Genomic DNA, 14896 nt, shown 5'->3' on the forward strand with positions numbered 1-14896 from the left:
CCCTTGTAAAGATGTAAAAAAGATTTTAAGTAGCGCTATCAGTGCTAAACAATGCTTTAAAAAGCGCAGTGATTTATAGTGCGCTACGCACAGGCACAACGCCTAGAGGTTGATCCCAAGCCTCAGCACACTTTACAGGTTGTCGACAACTACGGCCCCACATCATTCCATAAACCATTTAACAACAATTCAGGGACTTTCCAGCTTCAAGAGCGCACACCCTAGACATTCCAGAAATAACCTTCGCAACAAGGATCAGCTCCCCGAGTTTAACCTTAGACTTGAAAAGCACCCTGTCTTACCTGGTGGTAGAGCGGTTGTCGCTGGTGGAGCGGCTGTCGTCACACCTGGTGGTAGAGCGGTTGTCGCTGGTGGAGCGGCTGTCGTCACACCTGGTGGTAGAGCAGTAGTTGCTGGGGGCGCGGCGGTCGTCACACCTGGTGGTAGAGCAGTTGTCGCTGGTGGAGCAGCAGTCGTTACACCTGGTGGAAGAGCGGTAGTCGCTGGTGGAGCGGCTGTCGTAACACCTGGTGGAAGAGCGGTTGGTGGAGCGCTGGTCACACCTGGTGGTAGCGGCTGGTGGAGCGGCGGTCGTCACACCTGGTGGTAGAGCGGTTGTCGCTGGTGGAGCAGCAGTCGTTACGCCTGGTGGTAGAGCGGTTGTTGCTGGTGGAGCAGCAGTCGTCACACCTGGTGGTAGAGCAGTTGTCGCTGGTGGAGCAGCAGTCGTTACACCTGGTGGTAGCGCGGTTGTTGCTGGTGGAGCAGCAGTCGTCACACCTGGTGGTAGAGCAGTAGTTGCTGGTGGAGCGGCTGTCGTCACACCTGGTGGTAGAGCGGTTGTCGCTGGGGGAGCGGCTGTCGTCACACCTGGTGGTAGAGCGGTTGTCGCTGGTGGAGCAGCAGTCGTCACACCTGGTGGTAGAGCGGTTGTTGCTGGTGGAGCGGCGGTCGTCACACCTGGTGGTAGAGCGGTTGTCGCTGGTGGAGCAGCAGTCGTTACGCCTGGTGGTAGAGCGGTTGTTGCTGGTGGAGCGGCAGTCGTCACACCTGGTGGTAGAGCGGTTGTTGCTGGTGGAGCAGCAGCAGTCGTCACACCTGGTGGTAGAGCAGTAGTTGCTGGTGGAGCGGCTGTCGTCACACCTGGTGGTAAAGCGGTTGTCGCTGGTGGAGCGGCTGTCGTCACACCTGGTGGTAGAGCGGTTGTCGCTGGTGGAGCGGCTGTCGTCACACCTGGTGGTAGAGCAGTAGTTGCTGGGGGCGCGGCGGTCGTCACACCTGGTGGTAGAGCAGTTGTCGCTGGTGGAGCAGCAGTCGTTACACCTGGTGGTAGAGCGGTAGTCGCTGGTGGAGCGGCTGTCGTCACACCTGGTGGTAGAGCGGTTGTCGCTGGTGGAGCGGCTGTCGTCACACCTGTTGCAAAAGTAGGTGGCAATGTAAATATTGGTGGTTGTGTTGTATGGCCAACAGGTAGTATAGCAGTTGTTGCTGGAGCGATTGTTGTTACTCCTGGTGGTGAAATTGTCAAAGCATGATTAGAGTGATTTGCTTAAAATTATAGACGTGAACGTACATTTTGGTTTTGGTTGCAGCTGTGGAGGAGAGGCGGTTGAAAAAGAATAAAGTTGCTGGGCGAGAAAAGTTTGTTAATTTGTAATTCAAAATGTCATTCATGTGCCTCATATTTAACAAGTTACATAAACCTCACAAGTCACGTGCAATTTTGGTCGAATTCATTAGCTGTATATCAATTTGTAGCTGAAACTAGTTCTAACATTCATTGTCGATCAAAAACATTGATTTTGTATCTTCCTTCTGCTAAATACTTTGGTACTTTCAATAAATATCAAGTGGTGTTGCCATATGTGACCATCCACCACAACTGAGCCCGGATGTCTCAAGTGCCACTATTGAGATATGCTCCATTGAACTTAACAATAAGCAATAGGAAACAAAGCGTCGCCAGAGTGCTACACTATCGTAAGTGACATTTTGGGCCAAAATGAGATTTTGACGAATTATGGAAGGCCATATAAAAACGCACATTTTAGTGTGCTGAGGCTTGTGGATCAACGTGTAGGTGTTGTGCCTGTGCGTAGCGCACTATAAATCACTGCACTTTTTTTTATAATACAGTTTATTTCTGCAGGGTAATACTTGGATCTTAAGGGAAATAATTCAAGGAAGCCAAAGGTTTACAACACTTCCATTCCCAGAATGTATTGCAGTTATTGCCAAATAACAGACCAAACCGGATATTGCGTATTTAACCCATTCCTGTGAGTGTATGCACGGACTTTTTCTCATTATTTAAGCACAAATACCGCTAGCTTAGGCACCGCTCCGACTCGCCTCAAGAGTGAAATATCACATATTCCAAATGTTGGTATAATCAAACCCTAGTTTTAAATTTATTAGGCCTATATCTTATTCACACAGATTGGGTCACCCTGTCAACCCCATCAATCTGCATTGTGTTTTATTAATTACCCAATATGGCAACACTACTTGATATTAATTTGATTGAAGGTAGTCAAAGTACCCAAGTATTTAGCACTATAGAGACACAAATTTAATGTTTTTGATAGAAAATATATGTTAGAATCAGTTTTAGCTACAAAACATACTAAAAAATGTAACATTTTGTTATTTGGTAAAATATTGAAAATTGTGCTACGACCTGGCAACATTGCTTTAACAAGGTACCGTTGCCCAAAGTTCTAACATCGGATTATTGTGAGGCAATGTGACTTGCATCCCCACAAAGAAGGGCAACTCTCTGAGACCCTCACAATTCGTCGGCTGTATTCCATAGTGGCGTATAGTGATTTTTGGTCAATTTTTGAAAATTGGCACATATGAAGAGTTTGTTTCAAAAGGCGCTAAATCCAAAGGCTGCTTTATGTAAAATTCAATTGCAGATAGTCCTAAGAGTAGCAATAACCTTGCCAATCTAATAATATTGGACCACTAGAATAGTTATAACAATTCTTTGCATATCTTTAAAAAAATAATTGCAAATCTCTTTAACCCCTCACGTGCGAACAAGAAAACAATAAATATAAAAGAAAATATTTTTTTTGTTCCAAAAGGAGCTAAATCCAATGGCAGCCATTTTAAAACTTTGCATTGCAGAATTTTTAGGGGACAAAATGATTTTGAAAATAGGTAGAAAATAAGCTAGAGTTATACACATATCCATTCCAATCATTAAATGTCATTTAAACTTTAAAAATCTTAAAATATACCATAAAATGTGACACAAACTCTTCATATGTTTTTAATGATGTTCTCTTCATTTTTCTAAGTCTCAGTAGTCATCAGTCAAAATAAGCTAATTAATTAGTAATTGATTAACCAAATGTGGCGTATAAATGTGTTTTCCATAGTGGCGTATCGACCATACGCCACTTTTTATACACATTTCATAATTATGAAATATCGGCAAAAATGAAAAACATTGTATGTCATAGTGGCGTACACCTCGCTACATGTCATAGTGACGTATCGGACCTATACGCCACTATGGAATGAAGCCGACGGAAAGTAACGCCATAGGATTACACGGCGACCGAGGTGGCGTAAGGTTAGGGTATTGCGTTTTATTATGCAGCAATATTATGCATTTATTTCTTTTGAAAAATATACAAAAATATAATTTATTTAGTTTACTACAGAAATTTCACAATATTTAAAAATATAATAAATGTCTGATTTACACAACTCGATTTTAAATTGGCATTTCTTCAAACCCGATTTTCTCGAAAGTTGCTTATTTGCGGCGCCCCACTATACGCCACTATGGAATACAGCCGACGAATTCCCCTTTTTGTGAGTGAAAAGTGTCATATTTTGCCAATTTGGGGGGAAATTGAAAACGTCAGTGTTGCCAGATTCCTTTACACCCCTTTATGGCCACCTGGGATTAAATATTTTGCATGCATTAGAAGCCCATAGATCAAAGTGTATTTCTTAAAAACAAAATTTGTATACCATTTAAATTGTCAGCATGGAAGCTGATCGAAATGTGGCAATTTTCAACATCCAATTGCTAAAAACAGGCAAAAACAATCACATTTGTTTTTTTGCCTGTTACCATGGCAACAAGTGAACATTTATTTTTTAAATATCACTCAAGGTGTTAGTGCCCAAGTACCTTTCAAAATCTATTTTGATCGATCACGCTGAGGGTGAATATTCAGGTGTAAATACTTAAGTGTCTGTAAAGGACCAAATACTACTAACCCATACCATTTTTTGTATGTAAACCCTGTTAATTTTGAACAACCTTTTGGTTGTTTGATGTGATCATTTATTAATGTTTCTGACAAAGCATTACATAATTTTCAATGTTCGACCTCACCAGCCCAACTGCTATAATTTTTTCAGCTATTTTTACCTTATATTTTTTTTTTATTTATCAAATTTTTCATCTTTTTCTGCATTTTTGTGTTAATTTTATTCTATAAAGTGTACATTTGTGTGCAAATTGAGGGCGCTATTTACATATATTTTAAATTGATTTTATTCCAATAGTATACGTTATTCCGTTTATTTCATGATACATAGTAGATTGGAAATCTCCTTGCTATGTGTTACTAAATATTTGTTTAAATGTCATTATAAAAGTGACTACCCCTTGTAAAGATGTAAAAAAGATTTTAAGTAGCGCTATCAGTGCTAAACAATGCTTTAAAAAAGCGCAGTGATTTATAGTGCGCTACGCACAGGCACAACGCCTAGAGGTTGATCCCCAAGCCTCAGCACACTTTACAGGTTGTCGACCACTACGGCCCCACATCATTCCATAAACCATTTAACAACAATTCAGGCACTTTCCAGCTTCAAGAGCGCACACCCTAGACATTCCAGAAATAACATTCGCAACAAGGATCAGCTCCCCGAGTTTAACCTTAGACTTGAAAAGCACCCTGTCTTACCTGGTGGTAGAGCGGTTGTCGCTGGTGGAGCGGCTGTCGTCACACCTGGTGGTAGAGCGGTTGTCGCTGGTGGAGCGGCTGTCGTCACACCTGGTGGTAGAGCAGTAGTTGCTGGGGGCGCGGCGGTCGTCACACCTGGTGGTAGAGCAGTTGTCGCTGGTGGAGCAGCAGTCGTTACACCTGGTGGTAGAGCGGTAGTCGCTGGTGGAGCGGCTGTCGTAACACCTGGTGGTAGAGCGGTTGTCGCTGGTGGAGCGGCTGTCGTCACACCTGGTGGTAGAGCGGTTGTCGCTGGTGGAGCGGCTGTCGTCACACCTGGTGGTAGAGCGGTTGTCGCTGGTGGAGCAGCAGTCGTCACACCTGGTGGTAGAGCGGTTGTTGCTGGTGGAGCGGCGGTCGTCACACCTGGTGGTAGAGCGGTTGTCGCTGGTGGAGCAGCAGTCGTTACGCCTGGTGGTAGAGCGGTTGTTGCTGGTGGAGCGGCAGTCGTCACACCTGGTGGTAGAGCAGTTGTCGCTGGTGGAGCAGCAGTCGTTACACCTGGTGGTAGAGCGGTTGTTGCTGGTGGAGCAGCAGTCGTCACACCTGGTGGTAGAGCAGTTGTCGCTGGTGGAGCGGCTGTCGTCACACCTGGTGGTAGAGCGGTTGTCGCTGGTGGAGCGGCTGTCGTCACACCTGGTGGTAGAGCGGTTGTCGCTGGTGGAGCGGCTGTCGTCACACCTGGTGGTAGAGCGGTTGTCGCTGGTGGAGCGGCTGTCGTCACACCTGTTGCAAAAGTAGGTGGCAATGTAAATATTGGTGGTTGTGTCACACCTGGTGGTAGAGCAGTAGTTGCTGGGGCGCGGCGGTCGTCACACCTGGTGGTAGAGCAGTTGTCGCTGGTGGAGCAGCAGTCGTTACACCTGGTGGTAGAGCGGTAGTCGCTGGTGGAGCGGCTGTCGTCACACCTGGTGGTAGAGCGGTTGTCGCTGGTGGAGCGGCTGTCGTCACACCTGTTGCAAAAGTAGGTGGCAATGTAAATATTGGTGGTTGTGTCACACCTGGAGCTGGCCGTGTCGGGGACGCGGCGGTCGTCACACCTGGTGGTAGAGCAGTTGTCGCTGGTGGAGCAGCGGTCGTTACACCTGGTGGTAGAGCGGTAGTCGCTGGTGGAGCGGCTGTCGTCACACCTGGTGGTAGAGCGGTTGTCGCTGGTGGAGCGGCTGTCGTCACACCTGGTGGTAGAGCGGTTGTCGCTGGTGGAGCGGCTGTCGTCACACCTGGTGGTAGAGCGGTTGTCGCTGGTGGAGCGGCTGTCGTCACACCTGTTGCAAAAGTAGGTGGCAATGTAAATATTGGTGGTTGTGTCACACCTGGTGGTAGAGCAGTAGTTGCTGGGGCGCGGCGGTCGTCACACCTGGTGGTAGAGCAGTTGTCGCTGGTGGAGCAGCAGTCGTTACACCTGGTGGTAGAGCGGTAGTCGCTGGTGGAGCGGCTGTCGTCACACCTGGTGGTAGAGCGGTTGTCGCTGGTGGAGCGGCTGTCGTCACACCTGTTGCAAAAGTAGGTGGCAATGTAAATATTGGTGGTTGTGTCACACCTGGTGGTAGAGCAGTAGTTGCTGGGGCGCGGCGGTCGTCACACCTGGTGGTAGAGCAGTTGTCGCTGGTGGAGCAGCAGTCGTTACACCTGGTGGTAGAGCGGTAGTCGCTGGTGGAGCGGCTGTCGTAACACCTGGTGGTAGAGCAGTTGTCGCTGGTGGAGCGGCTGTCGTCACACCTGGTGGTAGAGCGGTTGTTGCTGGTGGAGCGGCGGTCGTCACACCTGGTGGTAGAGCGGTTGTCGCTGGTGGAGCAGCAGTCGTTACGCCTGGTGGTAGAGCGGTTGTTGCTGGTGGAGCAGCAGTCGTCACACCTGGTGGTAGAGCAGTTGTCGCTGGTGGAGCAGCAGTCGTTACACCTGGTGGTAGAGCGGTTGTTGCTGGTGGAGCAGCAGTCGTCACACCTGGTGGTAGAGCAGTAGTTGCTGGTGGAACGGCTGTCGTCACACCTGGTGGTAGAGCGGTTGTCGCTGGTGGAGCGGCTGTCGTCACACCTGGTGGTAGAGCGGTTGTCGCTGGTGGAGCGGCTGTCGTCACACCTGGTGGTAGAGCGGTTGTCGCTGGTGGAGCGGCTGTCGTCACACCTGTTGCAAAAGTAGGTGGCAATGTAAATATTGGTGGTTGTGTCACACCTGGTGGTAGAGCAGTAGTTGCTGGGGCGCGGCGGTCGTCACACCTGGTGGTAGAGCAGTTGTCGCTGGTGGAGCAGCAGTCGTTACACCTGGTGGTAGAGCGGTAGTCGCTGGTGGAGCGGCTGTCGTCACACCTGGTGGTAGAGCGGTTGTCGCTGGTGGAGCGGCTGTCGTCACACCTGTTGCAAAAGGAGGTGGCAATGTAAATATTGGTGGTTGTGTCACACCTGGTGGTAGAGCAGTAGTTGCTGGGGGCGCGGCGGTCGTCACACCTGGTGGTAGAGCAGTTGTCGCTGGTGGAGCAGCAGTCGTTACACCTGGTGGTAGAGCGGTAGTCGCTGGTGGAGCGGCTGTCGTCACACCTGGTGGTAGAGCGGTTGTCGCTGGTGGAGCGGCTGTCGTCACACCTGGTGGTAGAGCGGTTGTCGCTGGTGTTGCGGCTGTCGTCACACCTGGTGGTAGAGCGGTTGTCGCTGGTGGAGCGGCTGTCGTCACACCTGTTGCAAAAGTAGGTGGCAATGTAAATATTGGTGGTTGTGTCACACCTGGTGGTAGAGCAGTAGTTCCTGGGGGCGCGGCGGTCGTCACACCTGGTGGTAGAGCAGTTGTCGCTGGTGGAGCAGCAGTCGTTACACCTGGTGGTAGAGCGGTAGTCGCTGGTGGAGCGGCTGTCGTCACACCTGGTGGTAGAGCGGTTGTCGCTGGTGGAGCGGCTGTCGTCACACCTGTTGCAAAAGTAGGTGGCAATGTAAATATTGGTGGTTGTGTCACACCTGGTGGTAGAGCAGTAGTTGCTGGGGGCGCGGCGGTCGTCACACCTGGTGGTAGAGCAGTTGTCGCTGGTGGGGCAGTCGTTACACCTGGTGGTAGAGCGGTAGTCGCTGGTGGAGCGGCTGTCGTAACACCTGGTGGTAGAGCAGTTGTCGCTGGTGGAGCGGCTGTCGTCACACCTGGTGGTAGAGCGGTTGTTGCTGGTGGAGCGGCGGTCGTCACACCTGGTGGTAGAGCGGTTGTCGCTGGTGGAGCAGCAGTCGTTACGCCTGGTGGTAGAGCGGTTGTTGCTGGTGGAGCAGCAGTCGTCACACCTGGTGGTAGAGCAGTTGTCGCTGGTGGAGCAGCAGTCGTTACACCTGGTGGTAGAGCGGTTGTTGCTGGTGGAGCAGCAGTCGTCACACCTGGTGGTAGAGCAGTAGTTGCTGGTGGAGCGGCTGTCGTCACACCTGGTGGTAGAGCGGTTGTCGCTGGTGGAGCGGCTGTCGTCACACCTGGTGGTAGAGCGGTTGTCGCTGGTGGAGCGGCTGTCGTCACACCTGGTGGTAGAGCAGTAGTTGCTGGGGGCGCGGCGGTCGTCACACCTGGTGGTAGAGCAGTTGTCGCTGGTGGAGCAGCAGTCGTTACACCTGGTGGTAGAGCGGTAGTCGCTGGTGGAGCGGCTGTCGTCACACCTGGTGGTAGAGCGGTTGTCGCTGGTGGAGCGGCTGTGGTCACACCTGTTGCAAAAGTAGGTGGCAATGTAAATATTGGTGGTTGTGTTGTATGGCCAACAGGTAGTATAGCAGTTGTTGCTGGAGCGATTGTTGTTACTCCTGGTGGTGAAATTGTCAAAGCATGATTAGAGTGATTTGCTTAAAATTATAGACGTGAACGTACATTTTGGTTTTGGTTGCAGCTGTGGAGGAGAGGCGGTTGAAAAGAATAAAGTTGCTGGGCGAGAAAAGTTTGTTAATTTGTAATTCAAAATGTCATTCATGTGCCTCATATTTAACAAGTTACATAAACCTCACAAGTCACGTGCAATTTTGGTCGAATTCATTAGCTGTATATCAATTTGTAGCTGAAACTAGTTCTAACATTCATTGTCGATCAAAAACATTGATTTTGTATCTTCCTTCTGCTAAATACTTTGGTACTTTCAATAAATATCAAGTGGTGTTGCCATATGTGACCATCCACCACAACTGAGCCCGGATGTCTCAAGTGCCACTATTGAGATATGCTCCATTGAACTTAACAATAAGCAATAGGAAACAAAGCGTCGCCAGAGTGCTACACTATCGTAAGTGACATTTTGGGCCAAAATGAGATTTTGACGAATTATGGAAGGCCATATAAAACGCACATTTTAGTGTGCTGAGGCTTGTGGATCAACGTGTAGGTGTTGTGCCTGTGCGTAGCGCACTATAAATCACTGCACTTTTTTTTTTTTTAATACAGTTTATTTCTGCAGGGTAATACTTGGATCTGAAGGGAAATAATTCAAGGAAGCCAAAGGTTTACAACACTTCCATTCCCAGAATGTATTGCAGTTATTGCCAAATAACAGACCAAACCGGATATTGCGTATTTAACCCATTCCTGTGAGTGTATGCACGGACTTTTTCTCATTATTTAAGCACAAATACCGCTAGCTTAGGCACCGCTCCGACTCGCCTCAAGAGTGAAATATCACATATTCCAAATGTTGGTATAATCAAACCCTAGTTTTAAATTTATTAGGCCTATATCTTATTCACACAGATTGGGTCACCCTGTCAACCCCATCAATCTGCATTGTGTTTTATTAATTACCCAATATGGCAACACTACTTGATATTAATTTGATTGAAGGTAGTCAAAGTACCCAAGTATTTAGCACTATAGAGACACAAATTTAATGTTTTTGATAGAAATTATATGTTAGAATCAGTTTTAGCTACAAAACATACTAAAAAATGTAACATTTTGTTATTTGGTAAAATATTGAAAATTGTGCTACGACCTGGCAACATTGCTTTAACAAGGTACCGTTGCCCAAAGTTCTAACATCGGATTATTGTGAGGCAATGTGACTTGCATCCCCACAAAGAAGGGCAACTCTCTGAGACCCTCACAATTCGTCGGCTGTATTCCATAGTGGCGTATAGTGATTTTTGGTCAATTTTTTTAAAATTGGCACATATGAAGAGTTTGTTTCCAAAAGGCGCTAAATCCAAAGGCTGCTTTATGTAAAATTCAATTGCAGATAGTCCTAAGAGTAGCAATAACCTTGCCAATCTAATAATATTGGACCACTAGAATAGTTATAACAATTCTTTGCCTATCTTCAAAGAAATAATTGCAAATCTCTTTAACCTCTCACGTGCGAACAAGAAAACAATAAATATAAAAGAAAATATTATTTTTGTTCCAAAAGGAGCTAAATCCAATGGCAGCCATTTTAAAACTTTGCATTGCAGAATTTTTAGGGGACAAAATGATTTTGAAAATAGGTAGAAAATAAGCTAGAGTTATACACATATCCATTCCAATCATTAAATGTCATTTAAACTTTAAAAATCTTAAAATATACCATAAAATGTGACACAAACTCTTCATATGTTTTTAATGATGTTCTCTTTCATTTTTCTAAGTCTCAGTAGTCATCAGTCAAAATAAGCTAATTAATTAGTAATTGATTAACCAAATGTGGCGTATAAATGTGTTTTCCATAGTGGCGTATCGACCATACGCCACTTTTTATACACATTTCATAATTATGAAATATCGGCAAAAATGAAAAACATTGTATGTCATAGTGGCGTACACCTCGCTACATGTCATAGTGACGTATCGGACCTATACGCCACTATGGAATGAAGCCGACGGAAAGTAACGCCATATGATTACACGGCGACCGAGGTGGCGTAAGGTTAGGGTATTGCGTTTTATTATGCAGCAATATTATGCATTTATTTCTTTTGAAAAATATACAAAAATATAATTTATTTAGTTTACTACAGAAATTTCACAATATTTAAAAAAATATAATAAATGTCTGATTTACACAACTCGATTTTAAATTGGCATTTCTTCAAACCCGATTTTCTCGAAAGTTGCTTATTTGCGGCGCCCCACTATACGCCACTATGGAATACAGCCGACGAATTCCCCTTTTTGTGAGTGAAAAGTGTCATATTTTGCCAATTTGGGGGGAAATTGAAAACGTCAGTGTTGCCAGATTCCTTTACACCCCTTTATGGCCACCTGGGATTAAATATTTTGCATGCATTAGAAGCCCATAGATCAAAGTGTATTTCTTAAAAACAAAATTTGTATACCATTTAAATTGTCAGCATGGAAGCTGATCGAAATGTGGCAATTTTCAACATCCAATTATAAAAACAGGCAAAAACAATCACATTTGTTTTTTTGCCTGTTACCATGGCAACAAGTGAACATTTATTTTTTAAATATCACTCAAGGTGTTAGTGCCCAAGTACCTTTCAAAATCTATTTTTGATCGATCACGCTGAGGGTGAATATTCAGGTGTAAATACTTAAGTGTCTGTAAAGGACCAAATACTACTAACCCATACCATTTTTTGTATGTAAACCCTGTTAATTTTGAACAACCTTTTGGTTGTTTGATGTGATCATTTATTAATGTTTCTGACAAAGCATTACATAATTTTCAATGTTCGACCTCACCAGCCCAACTGCTATAATTTTTTCAGCTATTTTTACCTTATATTTTTTTTATTTATCAAATTTTTCATCTTTTTCTGCATTTTTGTGTTAATTTTATTCTATAAAGTGTACATTTGTGTGCAAATTGAGGGCGCTATTTACATATATTTTAAATTGATTTTATTCCAATAGTATACGTTATTCCGTTTATTTCATGATACATAGTAGATTGGAAATCTCCTTGCTATGTGTTACTAAATATTTGTTTAAATGTCATTATAAAAGTGACTACCCCTTGAAAAAAAGTAAAAAAGATTTTAAGTAGCGCTATCAGTGCTAAACAATGCTTTAAAAAGCGCAGTGATTTATAGTGCGCTACGCACAGGCACAACGCCTAGAGGTTGATCCCCAAGCCTCAGCACACTTTTACAGGTTGTCGACCACTACGGCCCCACATCATTCCATAAACCATTTAACAACAATTCAGGCACTTTCCAGCTTCAAGAGCGCACACCCTAGACATTCCAGAAATAACATTCGCAACAAGGATCAGCTCCCCGAGTTTAACCTTAGACTTGAAAAGCACCCTGTCTTACCTGGTGGTAGAGCGGTTGTCGCTGGTGGAGCGGCTGTCGTCACACCTGGTGGTAGAGCGGTTGTCGCTGGTGGAGCGGCTGTCGTCACACCTGGTGGTAGAGCAGTAGTTGCTGGGGCGCGGCGGTCGTCACACCTGGTGGTAGAGCAGTTGTCGCTGGTGGAGCAGCAGTCGTTACACCTGGTGGTAGAGCGGTAGTCGCTGGTGGAGCGGCTGTCGTAACACCTGGTGGTAGAGCGGTTGTCGCTGGTGGAGCGGCTGTCGTCACACCTGGTGGTAGAGCGGTTGTCGCTGGTGGAGCGGCTGTCGTCACACCTGGTGGTAGAGCGGTTGTCGCTGGTGGAGCAGCAGTCGTCACACCTGGTGGTAGAGCGGTTGTTGCTGGTGGAGCGGCGGTCGTCACACCTGTTGGTAGAGCGGTTGTCGCTGGTGGAGCAGCAGTCGTTACGCCTGGTGGTAGAGCGGTTGTTGCTGGTGGAGCAGCAGTCGTCACACCTGGTGGTAGAGCGGTTGTCGCTGGTGGAGCAGCAGTCGTTACACCTGGTGGTAGAGCGGTTGTTGCTGGTGGAGCAGCAGTCGTCACACCTGGTGGTAGAGCAGTAGTTGCTGGTGGAGCGGCTGTCGTCACACCTGGTGGTAGAGCGGTTGTCGCTGGTGGAGCGGCTGTCGTCACACCTGGTGGTAGAGCGGTTGTCGCTGGTGGAGCGGCTGTCGTCACACCTGGTGGTAGAGCGGTTGTCGCTGGTGGAGCGGCTGTCGTCACACCTGTTGCAAAAGTAGGTGGCAATGTAAATATTGGTGGTTGTGTCACACCTGGTGGTAGAGCAGTAGTTGCTGGGGCGCGGCGGTCGTCACACCTGGTGGTAGAGCAGTTGTCGCTGGTGGAGCAGCAGTCGTTACACCTGGTGGTAGAGCGGTAGTCGCTGGTGGAGCGGCTGTCGTCACACCTGGTGGTAGAGCGGTTGTCGCTGGTGGAGCGGCTGTCGTCACACCTGTTGCAAAAGTAGGTGGCAATGTAAATATTGGTGGTTGTGTCACACCTGGTGGTAGAGCAGTAGTTGCTGGGGGCGCGGCGGTCGTCACACCTGGTGGTAGAGCAGTTGTCGCTGGTGGAGCAGCAGTCGTTACACCTGGTGGTAGAGCGGTAGTCGCTGGTGGAGCGGCTGTCGTCACACCTGGTGGTAGAGCGGTTGTCGCTGGTGGAGCGGCTGTCGTCACACCTGGTGGTAGAGCGGTTGTCGCTGGTGGAGCGGCTGTCGTCACACCTGGTGGTAGAGCGGTTGTCGCTGGTGGAGCGGCTGTCGTCACACCTGTTGCAAAAGTAGGTGGCAATGTAAATATTGGTGGTTGTGTCACACCTGGTGGTAGAGCAGTAGTTGCTGGGGCGCGGCGGTCGTCACACCTGGTGGTAGAGCAGTTGTCGCTGGTGGAGCAGCAGTCGTTACACCTGGTGGTAGAGCGGTAGTCGCTGGTGGAGCGGCTGTCGTCACACCTGGTGGTAGAGCGGTTGTCGCTGGTGGAGCGGCTGTCGTCACACCTGTTGCAAAAGTAGGTGGCACTGTAAATATTGGTGGTTGTGTCACACCTGGTGGTAGAGCAGTAGTTGCTGGGGGCGCGGCGGTCGTCACACCTGGTGGTAGAGCAGTTGTCGCTGGTGGAGCAGCAGTCGTTACACCTGGTGGTAGAGCGGTAGTCGCTGGTGGAGCGGCTGTCGTAACACCTGGTGGTAGAACAGTTGTCGCTGGTGGAGCGGCTGTCGTCACACCTGGTGGTAGAGCGGTTGTTGCTGGTGGAGCGGCGGTCGTCACACCTGGTGGTAGAGCGGTTGTCGCTGGTGGAGCAGCAGTCGTTACGCCTGGTGGTAGAGCGGTTGTTGCTGGTGGAGCAGCAGTCGTCACACCTGGTGGTAGAGCAGTTGTCGCTGGTGGAGCAGCAGTCGTTACACCTGGTGGTAGAGCGGTTGTTGCTGGTGGAGCAGCAGTCGTCACACCTGGTGGTAGAGCAGTAGTTGCTGGTGGAGCGGCTGTCGTCACACCTGGTGGTAGAGCGGTTGTCGCTGGTGGAGCGGCTGTCGTCACACCTGGTGGTAGAGCGGTTGTCGCTGGTGGAGCGGCTGTCGTCACACCTGGTGGTAGAGCGGTTGTCGCTGGTGGAGCGGCTGTCGTCACACCTGTTGCAAAAGTAGGTGGCAATGTAAATATTGGTGGTTGTGTCACACCTGGTGGTAGAGCAGTAGTTGCTGGGGGCGCGGCGGTCGTCACACCTGGTGGTAGAGCAGTTGTCGCTGGTGGAGCAGCAGTCGTTACACCTGGTGGTAGAGCGGTAGTCGCTGGTGGAGCGGCTGTCGTCACACCTGGTGGTAGAGCGGTTGTCGCTGGTGGAGCGGCTGTCGTCACACCTGTTGCAAAAGTAGGTGGCAATGTAAATATTGGTGGTTGTGTCACACCTGGTGGTAGAGCAGTAGTTGCTGGGGGCGCGGCGGTCGTCACACCTGGTGGTAGAGCAGTTGTCGCTGGTGGAGCAGCAGTCGTTACACCTGGTGGTAGAGCGGTAGTCGCTGGTGGAGCGGCTGTCGTCACACCTGGTGGTAGAGCGGTTGTCGCTGGTGGAGCGGCTGTCGTCACACCTGGTGGTAGAGCGGTTGTCGCTGGTGGAGCGGCTGTCGTCACACCTGGTGGTAGAGCGGTTGTCGCTGGTGGAGCGGCTGTCGTCACACCTGTTGCAA

The sequence above is a fragment of the Amphiura filiformis genome, chromosome 9 (assembly GCF_039555335.1).
Source record: "Amphiura filiformis chromosome 9, Afil_fr2py, whole genome shotgun sequence".
Classification (NCBI taxonomy): Eukaryota; Metazoa; Echinodermata; class Ophiuroidea; order Amphilepidida; family Amphiuridae; genus Amphiura; species Amphiura filiformis.